General features: G+C 46.3%; 1 protein-coding gene and 1 long non-coding RNA gene across 2 annotated transcripts in view; one reads left to right on the top strand and one right to left on the bottom strand.

Annotated features, from left to right (window-relative positions):
- The window catches only part of UBASH3B (ubiquitin associated and SH3 domain containing B), a 64,303-nt gene that overhangs the window by 11,711 nt on the left and 31,952 nt on the right, over positions 1-20,640 (top strand). The window lies entirely within an intron of this gene.
- LOC127482305 (uncharacterized) lies at positions 10,290-13,190 on the bottom strand. Its single transcript, XR_007908499.1, has 3 exons — positions 12,653-13,190; positions 10,869-10,915; positions 10,290-10,329 (listed from the first exon to the last, which is right to left on the bottom strand). It is a non-coding gene; the product is annotated as an uncharacterized LOC127482305 (long non-coding RNA).

The raw sequence follows: 20,640 nt of genomic DNA, 5'->3' as shown, positions 1-20,640 counted from the left end.
TCTCACAGATATTTTGGAGGATAAATACATTAAAGGTGCAAGCTATGACAATGATGGGGCACAGGAGTTGTGTATGGACCACAAAAAGGACATGATTCCCCCTTGGATCACCAAAAGCCAAAACCCCCTCTCCAAATATTCAGTTATCCAAGATGGTATAAAGGCCAAAAGCAACTTCTTTAGTTCTTCCTCTCCTCTCCTTCACAATTCTTACTAAGAGCCAGTAATATCTAAATATGTGAAAATCTTAACCATGTTCTCAAAAATATAACATGGGAGAAAGTTGTATTGCTGGGTTTTGGGGTTTATTCACTGAAAGAAACTGTGAAACCTGAGGGCCTTGCAGTGGGTGGAAACCAAGCCCTTTTTGGAGGTCCAAAATGACCCAAAGTCAGCAGCCACTTTGGAGAACCTTGGCCAGCTGATGCTCAGTGTCTCTGCAAGTGAAGCAGCTCCTAATGAGCATGAAAGCACTTTAAGGTATTTGCCTGAGGACACAAAGACAGTCTCTTGCAGCACTGGGTTTGGAGCTCAGTAATTTAGATTTGCCATCAGGCCATAAATAAGCCAGAAATGTGCTCTTAGGTGGCACTTAGCTCCTGTTCCAGGCATCGAGCTCAACCTTCCACCTACTAAATATTATTTCAGTTTTGCTGCAGAATATCCCCGAGTCTTCCAGGGCCTTTGATGGGACTTTCATTTCAGTAACAGACATGAAATTTTGTGGTTTCTCAGGCTGGGTGTGAGTGCTGCTAAGGAAGGAATCCTTTTTCCACGCTGCTTTATCTTCCCCTTACTTGCAACCCCTGCTCTGAGTGTCAGGAACACGCAGGCAGTTTATTTGTGGAGTGTCTCTCTAATCACAAAAGTATCTGAAGCAGTTGAACAATTTAGATGAGATTATGCAAATGGGATTGAGTGTTGTGATTAGATAATTGTCCCTTTGCTTCGAGGTATGAGTCAAAGCAGAGACAAGTTTTTGGTTGGAATGAAAATTCCTGAAAACCGTGGCTTTCTTGTTGTTGTTATTGGTGGGAAAACAAGCAGGGAATGTCAGCAGCATCCCAGCAAGGCTTGGGAGTTGGTTCCACTCCTGAAAAGAGTATGTAAGGTACAACATCCCTGTGGCTTTTGAAGGTTTAAGGCAGGACTGAGCTGTGCAGCAGCACGTTAGGCAGAGGCAATGTCATCCTTTGAACAGTGCACTCTGAGGAACCACACAGGTTTCCACAGGCTCTCCCAGCTCTGAGGAGGAAACCAGGATGGGTCTCAGTGCCAGCCTGGCAAGGGATTCAAACGTGCTGCTCAAGTTCAAACACATGAGTGGTTCCCTTGGTTTAAGCTGAGATTACTCAGGCGGGTGAATGCACAGCCTTGAAACAATTTTGTTTTTCAGTGCTGTGGTGCAGGGTGGAGTCTGCTGATGGCCCTGTGCTGTTGTTCTTGCCATTGCCTAACTGCCACCCCACATTAGAGCTGCTCGATTTGGTTATCTGGATTAGTGTCTCTAATTTCATTTCCTCTTGGGTGTTCATCGAGAAGGGTTTTTCTCTCGTGTCTGTGCATCCTGTTTGTTCTCAAACGTGCAGTTGCACCCTCTGGCTCTGCTGGTTGCTGTGCCCACTGCCCATGTCCCTCAGCTCCTCCTTGGAGGAGGATTTCAAGGACAGGCATTGCCCTGTGACAGCTGTGACTGTTCTGCCTCCCACTGTGGCAGAGAGGGCTCCAGCAGCTTCCTTGGCCATCAGCAGGGTGAGAAGTGTTATCACAGAGAGGGAAACTGCAAGTACAGAAGGATTCAGCTGCTGTTTTCAAACCTGGCTGTCAGTTTTGGGGGTTTAGCCATGTAAAAGCAGGCATGTGTGAGGGCTCACACCTCCAGCCCCAGATGCAGCTCAGCACCGTCTCTGGAAACCCTTGCACAGCTGATAGGGAAACATCCAAAATCTGCACCTGCTCGTGGCAAACTGAGACATTTCTCCAAACCACCAGCCCAGCGTGAATATAGAACCTGAGAGGAGATGCCTGACATAGCCTGTGAATTCAGGAGTTATTTTCAGTGGTGATTTGGGGCTAGATTTTTAGAAGAATTCAGGCATCTAGACACACAATTCCATCACCTCCTGTTCGATTCTCTCAGCACTGTCTTGGCTGCTGCCACAGCCAAGTCCTGCACTTTCCTGCCTGCCAGATTTTGCTGCATATCTGGAAATGGCTCCACTCATACCTGTGCTGTTACACTGCACATAATTCAGGAGAAAAACAGGCTTATATTCTACCTGATTCAGGTTAACCTTTCTTTTTCAACACTGCAGCTTAAGGTCTTCTAACCAGGCAGAGGAGGCAAGGGGATCTAACATCTAACACAAGAGCCTTCTTTAAAGATGCAGATTGCATTATAGGAAATGAGAAGCAATAATCAAAGGAAGTTCTTCATTCTCATTATCAGCTCGTTTCTCACAGTAGAGCACTTCTGTATCTCCAGCACAGCCCCTCTCAATTCTCTTCATTAGAGCCTGGAGCCTGCCTGCCTCTCATCATCACAACCTGTGCACAGCCCCAATCACCTTCCCCGAGCCAGCATGGATTTTTCTGCCTTTACTTTTAAGCAACTCATTTTCAAGCCCAGCAAAAGATGCAGCTCCTTTGCCTCAGAAATCAATGGCTATCAAAGCTTTCCTTTGTCCAGCCTCATTCAGAGCACGCTGGCTTGAAGAGGAATCATTCCCTTGGATTCAGCAGCCTTTGTAAGCATTGATTTTCCTGCCTCACTCGTGTGCTGGTGATATCCAAGTCAACTCCAAACTCATTCCAGGCAGGAAGTGTGATAAGCCTGGCCAGGGAGGTTGGAATGGCTTCAGCTGGTCAGGAGACCAGGCTGAGAAGAGAAATATTTGCAATAACTGGAGAAAATTAATCTTACATGCTGGTGGCTGAATGGGATCTGTCAAAACACACAAAGACTTTTAAGGTTCTGATTTAAGAAAGCCCTAAACACTTGTTTACACCCCATGTCAGTGATTTGGGATGGACTGAGGTAGGGGAATATTTTGCTCTCTGACTGAGCACAGGGCAGTCATTTCCCCACTTTGCATGTGTTCAGAATGGTTCCAGACAGCAGAGGGCTGTAGGAAACCCAACCCTCCAGGCCCCAGAGTGCTGTGCTTCACTGACACTGGTCAGAGTTTGCAGAAAGTAACTGGTGGGTTTCAGTTTTAGGAGGTTTCTGAGCACCCAGCTCGGTGCCAGTGTCACCCACCGTGCCAGGGGACACCTTTGCAGAGGGTTGCCTCTGTGGGTGGTGTTGGGGGAAACAAGAAGAGCAGCTGTGGAGCGAGCCATGGCCATGCTGAGCTCCCACCCAGCTGCAGAGCACATCCCTCCCCACTGAGGTTGGTCAGCACTAAACACATGGCCAACCTTTCCTCCCCAGCCCTTCCCAGCCGTGCTCCACCAGCAGCTTTGGAGCATATTTTTTCCCTTCTCAGGGTCTCCACTGGTATTATCCATCTCATGTTCCCATGATGTGACAGCTCCCAGCAGAGCAGCACTGAACACATCCCAGAGACACCATCCCTGGCTCCCACTGCATCCCTTCCCTCTCCCAGGAGCGTGTCAGACACAACTGTTCTTGCTCTGGGCAGGAAACAGAGGTCAGAAATGTGGAGCTGTAAATCTGCCAGCAGTGGCTATTTCTGGGTGTAGGTCTGGTTACAGAAACACACTCTGGTGACAGGTGATTTTTGCAGGCCCACTTTAGGTGAAAAGAAATGTTGAAATACGGGATTTTTATGTCTTCCTCTCCCCTCCTCTTGATGACGCACTCAAAGGAGAGAAATAATAATTCTCCCCCCTGAACTGGGCAAGTTTTAAAGCTGCTCTGACTTTTTATAAGTCACAGTCTTGTGGTTTCTTGCCCAGGCCAGTGCAGGCCCTGGAGCACTTCTTTGACGTGTCTCCATAACCTTTACAAGCCCTGACACAAGCAGAGAGGATCTAGGAGATGGTGGAGGTCCACCCAAACAATGGTACTGGGCTTTGCTCCCTGCAGTTTGTCTCCTGTGTGTTTCTGAATCTGGGAAGGGAAAGGAAAAGGGCTTCTTCCATCTCTGCAGCCCTTCTGCAACTATCCAGCTCGCCCAAAACATCTTGAGGGAATTGGGAATCCATTCAAATACAGCTGAAAATCCCTGACATTCCTTAGGGCTGTAAAAATACACAGAATATACCTATTTACTCTATGTAGGCAGGTATATGAATGCATTTATATGCATGTACACAAGCACATGTTCCTACAATACAAACATGGAAGTGTTCAGGGGATGGACAGTTGAAATGAGGCAGGTTTGCTTTCTTCTTTATTTTTTTTTCCCCTCTCTACAATGCAAACCAAACCATCAGATTTAGCAGCAGAAGCCAGGAGAGCTTGTTGGTTTGGAAAAGAACCTGAAGACTGATGACAAACATCACCTATTAAAACTGAACCCACATCCCAACCACCCAGGAGCTGCTGTGGAGGGTCTGGGGGGGTGAAACGGTTCAGACACAAAGAATGTGCAAGGGCTGGCACTGAAAACCTGTCCTACAACATATTTGTCCTGATGAGGTTTGCCTGCCCGGCCACACTCTGTAGGAACTTGATGCCTGGTGAATTAAATCTTAACCTTTGCACAGTTTATTCTGTTGCTGTCTCACCCTCGCCTTGCAAGTTGTGGCCTGGATCACCAGCAGGCTGTTGTCAAACCATACAAAGAACAGGGCTTAAAAAGAGCCTTGTGGACATGGAGAGTGTGTCTGTGTGGGTTCACCTCCAAGATTCCCAGCACTGCCTGGCTGAGCAGATTTATTATTTATTACATTTAGCTGAATACACCACTAAGGAGTTCTTTTCTTCTTAATCTGTGCTCAGGAGATTTCCTGAGCCAAACTTTGCATTTGGCCCAAAATGCTTGAAAGCCACCATTAAGCCAATCCTAATTGAAATTCCCTTTTCTTGATGCATTTATACTTCAACCACAAGACTTTGTGCCGGTAACTTCCACCACTCAGAGCATCCTCTTAAAAGAACTCCAGTGTGTTTGCTCATGTTTTTAAGCACAAAAGCTGTTGACTCCTCTAAGCTCAGGTTTTAGGTTGTCTGAATACCCATCTAAACCAACTCCAGAGGATGGCCAAGGCTCCTAAGCTTTTATTTTAGGTGGTATTTTAAAACACGTCTAGAAGCATCCCAACCTGAGTTTAGCAAATGATTCAGCAGAGAGGACTAAGTTTTACTGGTTAAAAAAAAAAAGTCAAACATCTTCCTTCCCTCTCTCCCCAAAGATCCCTGAGCCCTCTATTCCTCAGCCACTCCTGGGAGTGCTGCTTGTATATTTTTTAAATGGACAAACCTGGGAAAAAGCACAGATGTGCCCTTAGCTCTTCTAAATGCCTTGGGCAGAACTCAGTTATTAATTTGGCAGCACAGTAAGTAGTGGGTCAGACAGATTTTAATCCTGGCTCTCCCTGGGTTTTAACAGATCCCCAGTTCACCTGTTTGCTGTAACCCCATCAAGTGCATGTTGAGGACACAAGCATGTTAAAGATTTCAAAGACAATGCTGCAAAGACACATAAAATCAGTGGGAGCCCAGCTCTGACCTGCAATCAAACCATAGCCAATACAGTTTAGAAGAGTCCAATTTACTGATTCTTGAAGGAAAAGGAGAGAACTAAGTCTACAACACGAGGGTCCACACAGACAGAGGCTGGTGGGTATTATTTAGCTTCATTCCCTTTTAATGGGAAGCCAAAGGCACTCAGTAGAAGTGGGAAATCTCTCTTCTGCCTTTTAGATAAAAAAAAAAATGAGCTTTACATTTCAGTGTGAGAATCTGATGTGCTTGTGTGGTGTTCCCCTGCTCTCCCTTCTGCAGCCAGGGCTGTGTGACACTTCACTGTTGATGAGTCTGAGCTCAGCTGAGGTGGAACACCCCAGAAATTAGTCAGCAGGAACAGGAGCGAGCCATTGTCAGGCACAGCAGTCATGTGCCTGCTCTGAACCAGCTCTGGGATGAGCACAACTACAAACCAGTTTCCAGAAGCACGGAAAAGTGGGATATAAGCAAATCCCAGTGCCTGACACCTTTGATTCTGAGCTGAGCTTATTACTGGATGGATGATGGTTAACTGGAGGTGGAGGGGAAACGATACAGGAATAGTTGGAAGCAAAGTGTGCCCCTTGATCCCGAAGAAAGTAGCCCCATGTGGGCTCACATCTGCACAGCCCAGGAGCTGGAAGGAGCTCAGAGTCAGCCCTGCAGTCAGTGTAGCCCAAAACCTGAACAGGAGCCAAGCTGTGCAATCTCTGGGATCCCTGCCATTCCATTTCCTTCGGCCTCGGTGGGGAGGTCACATTTTAGAAGTGACTGAGAGTCCTGAACATCTGGGCTGTCTGTTGGGAGCAGCAGAAGGTGTCACTGTATCTGCTCCGTGGGTGGGAGAGCCCCTTGCTTCGAGTTGGTGCCTCTTTTGTTTAATTCCTTCCTGGTGACACTTGATAAGGGAGCTTTTCTCAAAGCTGTGGCTGGTCCCTGGCACGGGGGAGCCACGAGGTCCTGCTGTGACCACCAGTGACTTCAGGCCACCTTCTGCCCCTCTTTCCTCAGAGCACATCACTTCAACTGCAGGAGGATTTTCCCTGACCAAGAAAAAAGAGGAGGAGAGGCCAAAAAGTTCAGGGACAACTGCAGGGCTACAGAGATCAGGACTCCACTCAGATGAGTTTGGGCAGGAGCACTTGGACAGCAGAGGCTGAGATCTGCACGGTGGTGGGAATGAACCTTCATTCTGCACCCAAACTCTCACCAGGGGCTGGGATTGGAACTGAAACCTTTCCCTGCAGCCCTGGGCAGGCAGAGCCTCACCTAAACGTGGGCCACTGGAGGCTCAGCAGTGTTGGGAGCAGCTTTGCTGTGCTCTCTGGTGGCTCTGAATTACAGCCCTGTGAATGTTCCTTAATGAACCCAAATTTCAGTGCCCATTTCCCTCCCCATCCATCACACATCTCAGGTACAAACCTTCCCACTGCAGGAGAAGGGAGAGAATCACATAAACCTCACAGTCCTGACTTCTCCATTTTCCCACCCTTCTTTGCCTCCTGTCTCCTCTTCTAAAAATTGTTGGGAATTAAAATTTTTAGGAAGATTTCTTAGCAGACAATTGGACTTTTTTCCAACTGGAAAAGGGGAAATGTAGGTCAGATATTAGGGAGGATTCTTCCCTGGAAGGGTCCAGGGTCCAACCTGGGCTAGTGGGAGGTGTCCCTGCCCATGGCAGGGGGTGGAATGAGGTGGTCTTTAGGTTCCCTTCCAACCCAAACCATTCTATGATTCTTTTAAACAGTCTCACCTCAACTCACTGGAGCTCAGCAGGGTTGGAGCTGCCTTGCTGTGCTCTCTGGTGGCTCTGCCCCGAGCAGGGGTTGGGGATGACGGGAGGTTCAGCTGCTGATGGGGTGGAAAAAGCTGCCCACAAACCCAGGTCACTGTGCAGCTCTGGGGCTGCAGAGGTGACAGTCACGTGAATGACCAAATATTGGGCAGTTTTATAACCACTGCCTTCCCCCCCAGCCCCCAGTCACACATCCTGCACGTCTTTGGGGGTTGTAATTCTCAATGTTTGCCATATCAAGCCCCTCTGCCTGTTGTTAAGGATGATTGCACTGGCATAATGCAGTTTTTTTTATGCAAAACCCACAGAGCATTTTACAGTAGTGCAGGATGAGGGTATCAGGGGGCACCTGGAGTGTGAGGAATGGGGTGTCCTGTGTAAAAGCTGCTTTCCAGGCACAGCAGTTGCCCCCCAAGCCCGTCCCTGAGAGTGCTGGTTCAAGCTTTGCTTTCAGTTCCATGTAACAACTTGAGCTATTATGGATTTACCTCCAAGAAAACCCCTCTTTTTGGGCAGCTGGACCCTCTGTGATAGGTGCTAAACTTATGTGAAAGGGGAAAATCCAAAATAACAGTGCAGAAACCACTCTGCTTTGGGGGCTGAGACCTACTCAACACATCTGACCTGCTCCCTCTGTGGTCTGGGAGGTCCCAGGGATGAGATACTGTTTATTCCATCCTCTGTTTAGGCTGTGAGTACTCCAGGGCAGGGATTGTGTCTCATCCTCTGAACAAACAGCAGCTCTGGGCCTGGAGGAAGTCAGAGCATCCCTCAGCCTGCATATTTTAGCAAGCCTGGGCAGCCTGGCTGTGAGCAGCACACGGGGTTCAGCTCTTAGACTGACAGAATACATGAGAAAGTGTAGTAAACAACCCTGGTTCTACTGTTTGTTTGAGAGAGGTTTTAAGGGACGTGGGTGGTGTGATTTTTTTTTTTTAATTTTTTTCACCCCCAGTCACATTACAGTCTCTTGACTGTTGGGCTGTGCTGTGTTATAGTGAAAAGGGATGGTTTGTTCCTGTGGAAATAGATGGAGCATTCGAAGAAACAGCCTCCTATTAGTTCTGAGCAGATTTTAACACCCCTGCAAAGCTGCCATCTGCCACCCTGAAAGGGAAATTAAAGCAGGATGCTGAGATTCAGGCAGCTGCCAGGGCTTCACTGCCTCCCTGCTTTCTGCTTTGTTCCAGGCAGAAGAAAGCTGCCACCCAGTTCAGGTGTTGTGCCACTAAAAGAGCATTTCTGGAACTCCTTGAAAATGAGGAACTCTCGGGTTGGGTTGGTTTGGGGGGTTTGTGTTTGTCCCTGATAATTGTCAGCCCTGGGGCTATAATTAGCTTTTCTGTACTGTGTATTTATACAGGGGAAAACGGTGCTTTAGAGATCAGGGCTTTCCCTGTGCTAGCAGAGGGCTTGTGCCACATGCTGGGGGTTCTCTGGGGGCTCAGATGGATTCAAAACCAGCAGTGCCCTTCACCTCACCCCACTGGCAGCACAGGAGGTGGTTCTCTGATATTTCCTACTCAGCTACAAGAAGGGAACCCTCCCAAGGCAGGACACTCCCCAAATGTCCCACTCCACGTCCAGACCTCAAGGCTGAGGGGGATTATATTCCCATGGGGACACCCTCAAGATATCCCAGCCCACAGCCAAGGCAGTGCTTTCTCCACAGTCATAGAAGCATGGAGTGGTTTGGGATGGAAAGGCACCGAGATCTTTCAGGGGGATGGGGAAATAAATGACTTCCAAATCAGTCAACACAGTGTGGGGGGAAAAAAGCAAGAACTCCACACCTTGGTTTTATCAGCCTCCTGCCCATTTGCAAGGTCAAAATGACTGGAGGCCATTAAAAAAAAACAAATAAACAAAAAAACCCCACATTCAGGAATATTCCTCTGCTGATAAAACCAAATTAATTCCCCCCAGTCATAGAAACACGGAATGGTTTGGGTTGGAAGGGCACTGAGCTCTTCCAGGAGGATGGGGAAATGATGTCTGAAGTATAAACTGAAGTCCTCTTCCTTCTCTGGGATGTGCTGTCCCTACCAAGCTGTCAGCCCAGAAATGACCAAACAAGCCTGTTGGGTCTTTCAGCTCTTTTTCTCTCTTCCAAATCAGTCAACACAGTGTGGGGGGGAAAAAGCAAGAACTCCACAACTTGGTTTTATCAGTTCTCCTGCCCATTTGCAAGGTCAAAATGAATGCAGCCTGTTAAAAAAAACCCTCTCACATTCAGGAATATTCCTCTGCTGATAAAACCAAATTAATTCTACAAATGTACCAGTATGCTAAACACATGAAAATTAGAATTTCCTGGAAGTAGCTTGGCCAAGTGTGACCACTGTCAAGGCAAAGGTCTTTACAGAAAAGGACAGACAATTCCAGAGATGTGAACTATTCACCATAATTATAACCTGACTCAGTCAGATGCTTTCATCTCCAATGCCCTCAGATAATTCCAACATGAAGTTTTACTGTGTGTGCTTCCTTTTATTCTCCCTTTCTAAATTATGTCCCCAACATTAACATTCCTACCTAACTTTTTGCCCTCAAGTCCTTGACTGTATTATTATCTACAAAAAGACAATGCCTGAGGCAACAAACAATAGGAGCAGGAGGAAGGTGAGATGTATTTTTTCCTTCTAATATTCAGCGAGCAGGACAGGAGAATTACCTTGTTCTCTCACTGAATTACCACATTCTAAGTTTAGAACGTGGTTTTCTCCCTGTTAATAAGGGTGGTGACAACCTGAGACAGCAACCTGGAGTTTAATCCACTGTGAGACATCCCGAAATTCTCAGAAAACTGGGTGCAGGAGTGATGCTTCCCTTCAAATTCTGGGAAATTCAGATGTGTTCCTGAGTGAGACGCCGTCCCTTTAAGTCATTAAATATGTAACTGCAATACAGACACGCTTAAATAAATTATTTAAGGTTATTTCTAGTCGTGTGTGGGAGGTGGGTGGGCGCTGAAGTTGATACTTGGTGGTTAGAGCAGCCTTTAGCCTTTCCATCCCTCCTTGCTTCTGCACAAGCACTTTTTTGGGGGGCTTTTTAACTCCTTTGTCAGAGACAACAATTGGGCTGGTTCTGATCAAAGTCAGGCACCTTGGAAATGTCACTTTGTGACACTACAAAAGCTGGTGAGGTGATGAGGGGCCAGGAAGGACTCCTCACACTTCAGGCAGCTTCTCAGGCTCTTGGCTTCCATCCTTTTGATTTAAGTATTAAACCAGATCATTCCCGTGGCTTTTTTTTTTTTCTTTTTCTCGTGAAACTTCATCTGTCTGCAACCAAAACTCAAAAACCACTCCTGAATTATAGCCCTGTGAATGTTCCTTAATGAACCCGAAGTTCACTGCCCATTTCCCTCCCCATCCATCACACATTTCAGGTACAAACCTTCCCACTGCAGGAGAGGGAGAGAATCACATAAACCTCACAGTCCTGACTTCTCCATTTTCCCACCCTTCTTTGCCTCCTGTCTCCTCTTCTGAAAATTGTTGGGAATTAAAAGTGTTAGGAAGATTTCTTAGCAGACAACTGGACTTTTTTCCAACTGGAAAAGGGGAGGTTTAGGTCAGATATTAGGGAGAAATCCTTCCCTGGGAGGATGGGGAGGCCCTGGCACAGGTTACCCAGAGAAGCTGTGGCTGCCCCATCCCTGGGAGTGTCCAAGGCCAGGTTGGAGCCACCTGGGCTAGGGGGAGGTGTCCTTGCCCATGGCAGGGGGTGGAATGAGATGGTCTTTAAGTTCCCTTCCAACCCAAACCATTCTCTGATTCTTTTAAACAAACAAACCAACCAAAGTTCCACCCCTGGATTCAGGATGAGTAGGATTTAGTTACAGGGAGAATCAGGCAAGTTAGCAATGCTGGAAGATGGAAAGCAAGGAGGCTCTGAAAAAAAACACTGATCAGAAAGGTTCCTACAAGATTGAAAAATGCAGTTGCAGTTGGTTAAGATCTGGATTGAGAAGGAACTGAGACTTAGCACCAAGAACAGCCACATCACTGTCACACACTGAAAGCTGAGTGTATCTTTCCTGTAAATGGCTCTTCATGTGTATTTGTTGATGAGTTGCCTCCCTCAGACCTAAAACGAGCCTGGCATACATTTTCTGCCTTTCCCCACAATCTGCTGATTCTGGGGAACCATCCAGCATGACCACAATCAGGTTTTGTTGACTCATTATAAAAAACGCTCACTGTTTTAAAAGCAATTTCTCAAGTTAATAAGAAAACCTATGGAAGTTGGGAAAATAACTTCTGTTATTTAAGGAGCTCTCTTTGTTTTGTTTTTGAGGAGTTCTAGCTTAGACACAGCAAATATAGATGAAGCAGCTTGATCCATCCTCACAGAGCTTTATACACCAAAGCACAAAGGAAGAGAATTCTGGTTCCTCACAAGTAGTTATGATATTTGCATTAATAATGCATGTGCTGGCAGAACCAAAAAGCTTCCCTCTGACATCAAGGTCACAAGCTACTGAGCACTGTTCATACATATATTGATGCTCTTTGCTAATAAAAAACCCTCCACCTAAGAACTGGAGAGGCAACACCGTGTGAGTACAGACAGGGCAAGGAAAGGTGGGAAAGTGCAGGAGGAATTGGCTGCTTCATTGTCCTGCACCCAGAGTGGGTTTTGCCTGGCAGGACTGCGCCTAGAGCTTCCCAAAAAGCCAGGAATATTAGCTCTTTTCACATAAAACACTGTTTATTTCCCTCTGGAAGTCACTGACCCCACGCTGAGCTCTGTTCCAGCAGGGACCATATAGATGAGCTCTGACTCAGGAATCCTTTCAGGGGTGGGCTTGTCAGGAGTTAAGCAATTCAGCTCTTGGCAAAGCAAGGTGATTTTGATTTTAGGAAGCCCTCACTTCAAGGTGCCTGTAAAAATCCCTGAGCTGAGGTGCTCCAGGGAGAAAAGAACCATCAAAGGCTTTGTTGTGCTTGAGGTGTCTAGAGGGGAGAGCTGGAAATCCAGAGCAAAGCAGCAGAGAAGGGATGAAAGGAATGAAATGGGCATTGTCAGAGTGACAGGGCTGTGGATCTCATGCCCTGGATGGAGCATCACGTGCTGGGGCAGTGCCTGGGACGTGGGACTGGCACCCAGAGCTGTCACCCCTGAGTGGACACGGCCCCTTGGTGTGACTCAGTGCCAAAGCTCTCCAAGGACACTGGCTCCAAACCCTGCTTTCAATCCAGGCAAAAAAAAACCCAAAACCCCAGTCCTTCCTTAAGCAGACAGCAGGGAATGCAATTAAGGTTGGCTTGTGGAGCTCATAAAGGCTAATGGGTGAAAATGAGCAAAGACAAATTGCAGGGGAACATCAGGGAGAACATTTCTAATTGTGAGGTCGCCTGGCCCTGTTCCTTCAGCCTCTGAGTGCTGGGCTGGGGAAAGGAATGAGACAATCCTCCTGGGAACAATCCCGTGCTCTTGGGGAGATGGGCAGGCTGAGTAATATGGAAACTCCTTAATGCACTTCTTCAGCCCTTCTCTGGAAATCCAGCCACAGTTTCTGGCACTTCTTTATGAACCTGTGTCCTTCAGAAATTCAGATCTTCTTCTGTTGTCCTGGCCCAGCTGTTTTCTCTCTCCTGTTCCCTCAGCACAGGACATTACTCAGGTTTACTGATTCAAGAATATCTCAGTCACTGCTGGAATTGCTTTCCAGCTCAATATTTGACTCTTCTTTTTGGTTTGTTTTCAGAGCTTGGCTGTGACTTGAGCTTGAATTGCAAAAATACCACATGCACACACTGAAAAAAAAACCCAACACCTTGTTCTCAGTGTTTCCTGCCATGACAAGTCAGGTATTCTGCCTATTCCAACCTTCTTTCCAGGCTTGTGTGGTTCCTGTAGTTTAATCCAAGGAAGGAAGTCTGGGAAACCATCACTTGGAATCCCTCCCCAGTCTTTGGGTGCTTAGGATCACCCACCAACTTCTTTGGTTTTCCCCTCTGCCTGTTTTCCAGGCTGTAAAATGAGAATATCCCATTAGTAACCCAGCAAGCTTTTCCATGGGAGTGTAGCTGTGGGAATCGGGGTGTTTGTCACAAATCAAAGCTGTTGGAGGGTTCATTCATGCCTCGGTGGGGAATGTGAGATGCAGATGAATATGCATGGCCATTTTTATTCTGCCTCTCATATCTTCCAAGGCAGCTGCAGGGCAGAGGGATGGACAAACAGCAGCATTATTCTGGAGTGTGTGTGAGTTTATCTCACACTCTCAAGCACAGGGAAAGAAATCACAAGATGGTGGTTAAATAAGCCTTTGTGCAATTTTTATCTACGATTTTCCACTGTGAGTCACCATCATTTACATGTTATCTAACACTGAGAGTCCCAGGTTTAGGTTACTCTCTGCTCTTATCCAGTGGGGAAAATCGACTCCTGGAGGCTTATCCTGCTTGGAACGAGGTGGATTGAAGGAGTTAATGGCTTGCTGGAATAACTGTCAGCAGACAATTGTGTTATAAAGAGCAGCAGTTACCAAAATACATTTTAGCCTGGAGCAGGGGGGAACAATGCAGCCATTGTGCTGCAGCCCCAGAACTTGGCACTCGGGGAAGCTGGAGAGGGAATCATGTTTTGTTGATGGAGGAAGTGATGGAATCCATTGAAAGGTTATTGTTTGACTCCTTTTGAAGCAAATCCCAGCCCCTTTGCGAGGGGTGTCTGCAATCTTTGGGGTCAGAGGCAGAGAGGACTTTGTGCAGTGCTGTTCCCTTCATAAAACCAACCTGCCTCCAGGTGACCCTCCAGAACACCCCCCCTGCCAAACCATAATTTCCACTACAAAGGGCTGAAATATTCAGGAGAGCTGCTTGTCAGAACTTTCTATTTCCATCAGAAAAGCCAGTCCCTAAAAATAAATCCAAGTTGAAAAAACTTTCATCTCTTCTCGACAATGACAAAAAAAAAAAAAAAGGCATTTTTGGTTTGCAAACACGTGGCTCTCAGAGAGGAAAAAAGTTGGTTTCTAGGCTGCATAAAGTGTTTAATCCTCATGGAATGGGACAAGGCTGTCATTGATTTGGCTTTTAGCAAAAGTCCCCCATGGATTTGTAGCTCCTTGATGTCTTACTCTGATGGGCTCAGGTACCATTTGCACATTTGCTGCATCCCACAGCTGGTGCAGGAGGCAAAAGGCTCGAAAAAAACCTCAAGGAAGACTTTTCAGTGTGAAAAATATCTAAAGTAACTCGAGCCACCTTGATTTGAGAGGAGGAAAATGATGGGGACTCACAGAGTGTGCAGATTTTTAAATGGTAATGGATTGCCCCAAAAAATGCTCTTGCAGGTCTTCCTATTAATGGAATATGGAAAAATAGCCTCAACCTCACCATAAACTGCCATGTATTTTTAATTCCTGGGGGGAACTGCCACAGAGTTTAAGGGCTGGAGTTTCTGATGCTTTTTTTTTTCTCTCCATCCTCCACCTTCTCCAGGAGAGAACTCAAGTCTTGTGACTAAGGACAGAAGTTCATGGGACTGGTTTAAAGACAGATTTAATTACCAGAACATTAAAACTCGAGATTTTTATTTTTATCCCAATCTCTAAGGATTTAGGATACACTTGTTTTCTTGAGCTTTTCTCCCCGGATAGGAAGGGTATGGATTGATTTTTAATGAGACTCCTTGATTCCAAAATAATCACTTGATATGAGGAGCTGTGCCATTAAAACAAAACAAAACAACAAAAAAAAGTAAAATTACAGGATTGAGGAACTCTGATAATACGAATATGAAATGGCTTTTAAAATTCTTCAAAGGTTATTACGTCCTCAACACTCTGCTGATTTTTAAAAGTGCATCATTTCATTTGAGTCACTTCCCTGACAAATGAAACACTTAAAAACCTGCTGATGTTTTGCCTCCAACACTTAGAAAAACATCCCATTTTAGACTTTTTTTTTCCCTGCCCCCTGCTGAATCTCAGTTTTACTTGCATATATTTATTCCTTTCAGGTAATAATTTCTTCTTCTTTTTAACCTCAGGAGCAGCACAGATGAACTCAGTTATAATTATCTATCACACACAAGGCAGAGCCATCTTAAATCTTCTGCCCTTCTGGTTGTTTTGCAGCAGAAGGTTTATTTTCCCTGATTTTAATTAACTTCAGGCTCGGTCTTACTAATTTTAAGCCAAGTTCAGTAGGGAGCTGTGGCATTTCATATTCTGTGGGATCCTGTCCAAAATACCTACACCCTTTAATTAGAAATATTAAAGCCAAAGACATTTGTGGCAGCCACTGGGATTTTTCTTCAGCAGATTTTTTGGAAGAAATCTGTGATAACCTAAAGAATGACAGCGACAGGCAGAGACCTCACTACCTGTATTTGGGGCACAGGATAAAATGCACCCAGAAATAAATAGATTTGTCAACATCAACCAGCAGCAGAGAACAAAATCCAGCTTTTGAGATGTAGCTACTCAAGCCCCTTCATGATTTTCACAGTCATGTTTCTCCCTGAGTTTTTGTTGGTCTTCCAGTTCTGCAATGGAGGGGAAAAAAAACCCCTATCTGAGTTTCTTTTCTATCCATCCCTCTGGGTGCCACCAAGAACTGTGATTTCAGGATTTGCAGTGGGAATTCATGAGATCTCATTGACACAGTGGGGAATTACCAAACAACAGAGGTTCTGTATCCCTGTAAACATCCCAGAGACAAAAATAAGGAAAACTCAGAGAAGCATAAATGTGTTTCTATCCAGAACAGTCTCCACAAAGAATACTTTGTACAGTTTTACTGTGTTGTTGTTGAGTTGTTTTTTTTTTTCTCAGAAGCATCAGCAGTTCCTTAGGCTTGTAATTTATGAGAGGCTGAAATCTAAATTATGCATCAAAAAAGGGAGAGATGCAACTTCAGGGTAATAATGCATTTCAAAAATAACTTCAAATGCGTGGCTCAGAGCAGCAGCCTATGGCTGGAAACGAGTGCCCAGTCAGCAAAGGCAGTAGAGAAGTAAAAATTGCTCTTCCTTACATTAAAAAAAAAAACCTGGGAGGGATCTTTATTTTTAAATCTGGCAGCAGCAGAGTTGGCTCCTGGAACCCTGAATCCATTTGGGGGGGCTTTTCCTTCAGGAATACACTAAACAAATTATTAAAATAGTGCAGGAACTATCTGAAATTGTATTTCAGACTGAAAAGAATTCTGTTTAACAGACACACCACTACAATGCAGCCCGGGGCTGATGTTTGTACAAATATGAGTCTCTTGAGATCCCTTTTCATCCTCTTTGAGCTGTTCCACACCAACCCACAGCAGGATATAACTTCCTACTGAATTTCACTGAACCTAGAGATGACTGGTCCTATATTAATAATTTTTATCAGGCTTTTTTACCGGAGTTGATCAAGAAATTATGAGTCACACGTAAAAGCTGCTTTCATGGCTTAAGGTAAAAGATCCTCCCCCTCCAGAGCATAGAGACCACACTGTGACTAGTTTGTCTCTCACAGCTGATTTTTTGGCTGCCTGCATGTACTAATTAGAAGGTCCTGTGCTGTAATTTTTGCCCTGTTGCTGCTGAAGGGACCCGAGGTAACGTCACCCTGATGTCAGGAGTTCACAGCCTGAATGTCCAGGAGGAAAGGGCAGAGCACCCCAAGAGGCAGAGGAAAAGAGAGGGCAGGGGTGCTTTCACATCACCTGCCGTGGCAGGAGGGGATGCCTGGGGTCATCTCACCCTTTTTGCAGGCAGTGGGGGAGAAAGAGGCACTTGCAGGCTGTGAGTCACCAGCCCTGTTTGAAATCCTGCCCACACCGTGCCCTGCAAGTGCCTCCACTGAGGGCAGGACAAGCCCAGGGGCAGGTGCTTATGTTTGAAAGGAGTGATGCTACCACAAGATTCATTCCCCTCACTGGAATGGCCCACAGGGTGAGCAATTGGTGCCACCACTGCTGGGTTTTGGGGTGATTTCCCCTCAGCCTTCCCCTGAGGGAGAAGTCTGTCCTTACTCATCGTGAGGTTCTTTAACTGCCCACATTTGCTGCCACAAAGGACCAGATTCAACCTGAAATTCCACTCAGAGGAACAGTTTCCACCTGAAATTTGACTCAAAGGAATAGATCCGACCTGGAATTCCAAGGTGGACAAATGCAGGCACAACCCCACCAAGAGCCACCAGAGTGGGATGACACAAACCCTCCTTTGCTGCTGTCTTACTGTTTCCCACTAACAGCTGGCACTCAAAATACCAGCCAGATTCTGCTCCTGGGAACCCAGATGGAGTCACTCCAGATTTGCTGTGAATCCAGCCCAGTTCCTGGGGATTCCTGCCAGGATAACTGTGAAGAGCACATCCTCTCCAGCTCCCTTCACTCTGCACTGGGAGAGTACAAGTGTGAAACACTTGTTTGGGAGGTGACAAAGCCCTGGGCTCACAGGTGGCTGCCTTATGCCCTCTTGGTAGACCAAAAAAAAAAAAACCCTTTTTATTTTTGGGAGTGCTGGATACAAGAAAACAGCAATAAGAGAGAGCAATAGCTCTGAGAGATGACCTTGGACACACAATTTCTTATCCCTCAGCCTTTACTTTCTCATCAGGGCTGTGCTGCAGAAATGAAAGCCTTGACTGTCACAGGGAGCAAATTTTTATCCTTCTCCAATATCAGGGCTCCAGTGAGGCATCAGGGCCAGGGCTGGAAGGGATAATAAATTTTTCCCTTCCTCATTTAATGGAGTTTCTCATTTTCCTCCTGTGAGCAGGTTTACTGCTCCCAGGGAACGCAGTCATATTGAAATACTACCAGAGTATGTGATCACAATGTCAGGAGATACAACAATAATCACTGATTAAAAAGGAAGAATGAGAAGAGTGAGAGCTGGTGGCAGGATTGCTAAATGCTGATCAGCACTGCAAGACAGCCTTTGATTTTTTTAATTAATTATACATTCCCTCATACTCTGTGCTGCTGTAGATTTAATTGGACTCCTTATTTTTAGGCAGTAGGAAGATAGGATGCAGCTTTCAGAAGCTCAGCTCCAGCCTAATTCTGCCTCATTCAATACCACTGGGAGCAAAATTAGGCTAATGCTGAGCTCTTCTGAAAGCCTTGTCTTGATGCAGTTTAGCACAGAGCACATTTACCTGTCTTGCAGGATGGAGAGTAATTTCCACACAGGAATCTACACAGAACTGGGCTTAGCATCCCTAAGCATCCCAAAGCCTTAATGGCAGGGAAGAGTTGTGCTTAGAAAATGGTCCCAGTGATCTCCTACCTACAGAATTTACTCTGATATTTGGTTCAGCCTCACTCCACACACTTTATTTACACCCTGCCCGCCAACAGAGATAAAGCTTTAAATGTTAAACTGCAGAACAAAAGAGGAATGCACTGAAGGAAGGTCTGTTTTCAGCTGCAGCCTGAAATCCTGTATTGTCACATGGGGAGGCAGGGGAGACCCCTGCACACACACACACACACCCCAGTTCTCATTTCCTGCAGCCTCCTTATCTCTGCTTCCCAAGGGGGGGCTGTGGAATTGCTGTGAGGGCTGTGGAGAGAGCAGGGAAGGGCTGAGGAAGGGCTGTGCTGGCTCCTGGGTCTGTGCACACACCACCCAGCAGCTGCTGGAGGGGAGTGCAGGGTCCTGCAGAGCTGCAGCTGGGGGGCCTTTACCTGCAGGGTGGCTGGGATTTCTCAAAGCCTCAGCTCCTGCACCAGCCACACATTCTGCTCTTTTGGCTTTCCCAGGGCAGCAATTCCTACAAAACACTCCCTGTGCAGCTGTGGCAGCATCAAAGTGCTCGTGTTGGTGCAGTTCCTGCACTCTCAGATCTGAGCCCTTGTCCTCCCCTGTCTGCACAACAGCCCCGATGAATCCACGGCACAGAAACGTGTCTGTAGGGCCTTTGAACCTGCCCTGCCTTTGAACAGCCAGCTCTGGGAGTGCCAGAACAACTCACAAAGGCTGGGTTTGTGCACATCTCTCTGCTGGCTGATGCTTTCCTTCTGACTGCAGCATGTTTTAGGGCCTTGCTTCTGTGGGGATCCTCTGATGGCTAATAAGGAGAAAAGCTCACCTCCCAGCCTTTTCCAGATGGTTCACTCTTAAAGCCATCCAAAAACCTATTTTTATTCTTTATTTTGTTATATTACACAGAAGCTGCAAGACATGAAATATCCCTGATAGCTCTACACCTCTGTCACACTGGGTTTAAATAAACCAGTAGGCTCAGAAATTATTGTGGGAGGTTGGTGAGACCCACAGACACACACACAGATGCAGCACAGTCCTATAAACCTCAGCTCCTTTGAGAACCAGACTAAAGAAAGGCCTCACTGAAGAGAAAAGAGAGTAGGGTTGGGTGGGATACTGGGAAGAAGAGTTCCCTGTGAGGATGGGGAGGCCCTGGCACAGGTTGCCCAGAGAAGCTGTGGCTGCCCCATCCCTGGAAGGGTCCAAGGCCAGGTTGGAGCAACCTGGGCTAGTGAAAGGTGTGGAATGAGATGGGCTTTAAGATCCCTTCCAAGCCAAACCATTCCATGATTCTGTGATCCTATGACTTCTATACATGCCTTGCCATCAGTCTCTGGAATTTGCTGCAAAGAATTATTCTGCACTGACACCAAGTATTCTCCTTTCTTGCCTACTTTTCACAAGGCAGCTCTTAAATATTTACCAAGGGGGAAGCTCACACTAGTCTGGATCCTCTGCCACAACCACAGGAGCCTGAAGAACAAACCAGTCTGTGAAAACCAAGAGGACTTTACAACCAATCCTTCTCCACACTAAGCATTGAATTAATTTATGGCCCTTCCTTGTTGTTTCTCCCAAGATCCCACTCTGACAGGTGCAGAGAGGGGTCTTGCTGTACCAGCAGTACAAGGTGTTATTCCTGGGTACCACTTGCTAATCCTGCCTGGCTGGAAGTGTCACTGGATCACTGGATCAGTGACTTCCATCCCACGGCAAGAAAGGCTGCAATATTACCACTACTCCTCCAAACAAACTCCTACAAACAAACCCAAAACAGTTCTTAGGATGCTTTCAAGATACCAGACACACATAAAAAAAAAAAAAAAAAAAAAAAACAAACCAGAGAAGATGGGGCTCAGTTGTAAAAGATTTTCATCCTGAGTAATTTTAGAAACACACCCCCACAGCAGCACTTTGCTCTCGGCGCGGGGGAGAGCCAGGCTGTGGGAATGAGGTGATGCTCCTGTGTGTCTGTCTGACAATACCT

Source organism: Manacus candei, unplaced genomic scaffold (genome assembly GCF_025592945.1).
Source record: "Manacus candei isolate 608988 ecotype Guabito, Panama unplaced genomic scaffold, ASM2559294v1 h1tg000086l, whole genome shotgun sequence".
NCBI classification, from domain to species: Eukaryota; Metazoa; Chordata; class Aves; order Passeriformes; family Pipridae; genus Manacus; species Manacus candei.
This window is presented reverse-complemented; position numbering and strand designations above follow the sequence as displayed.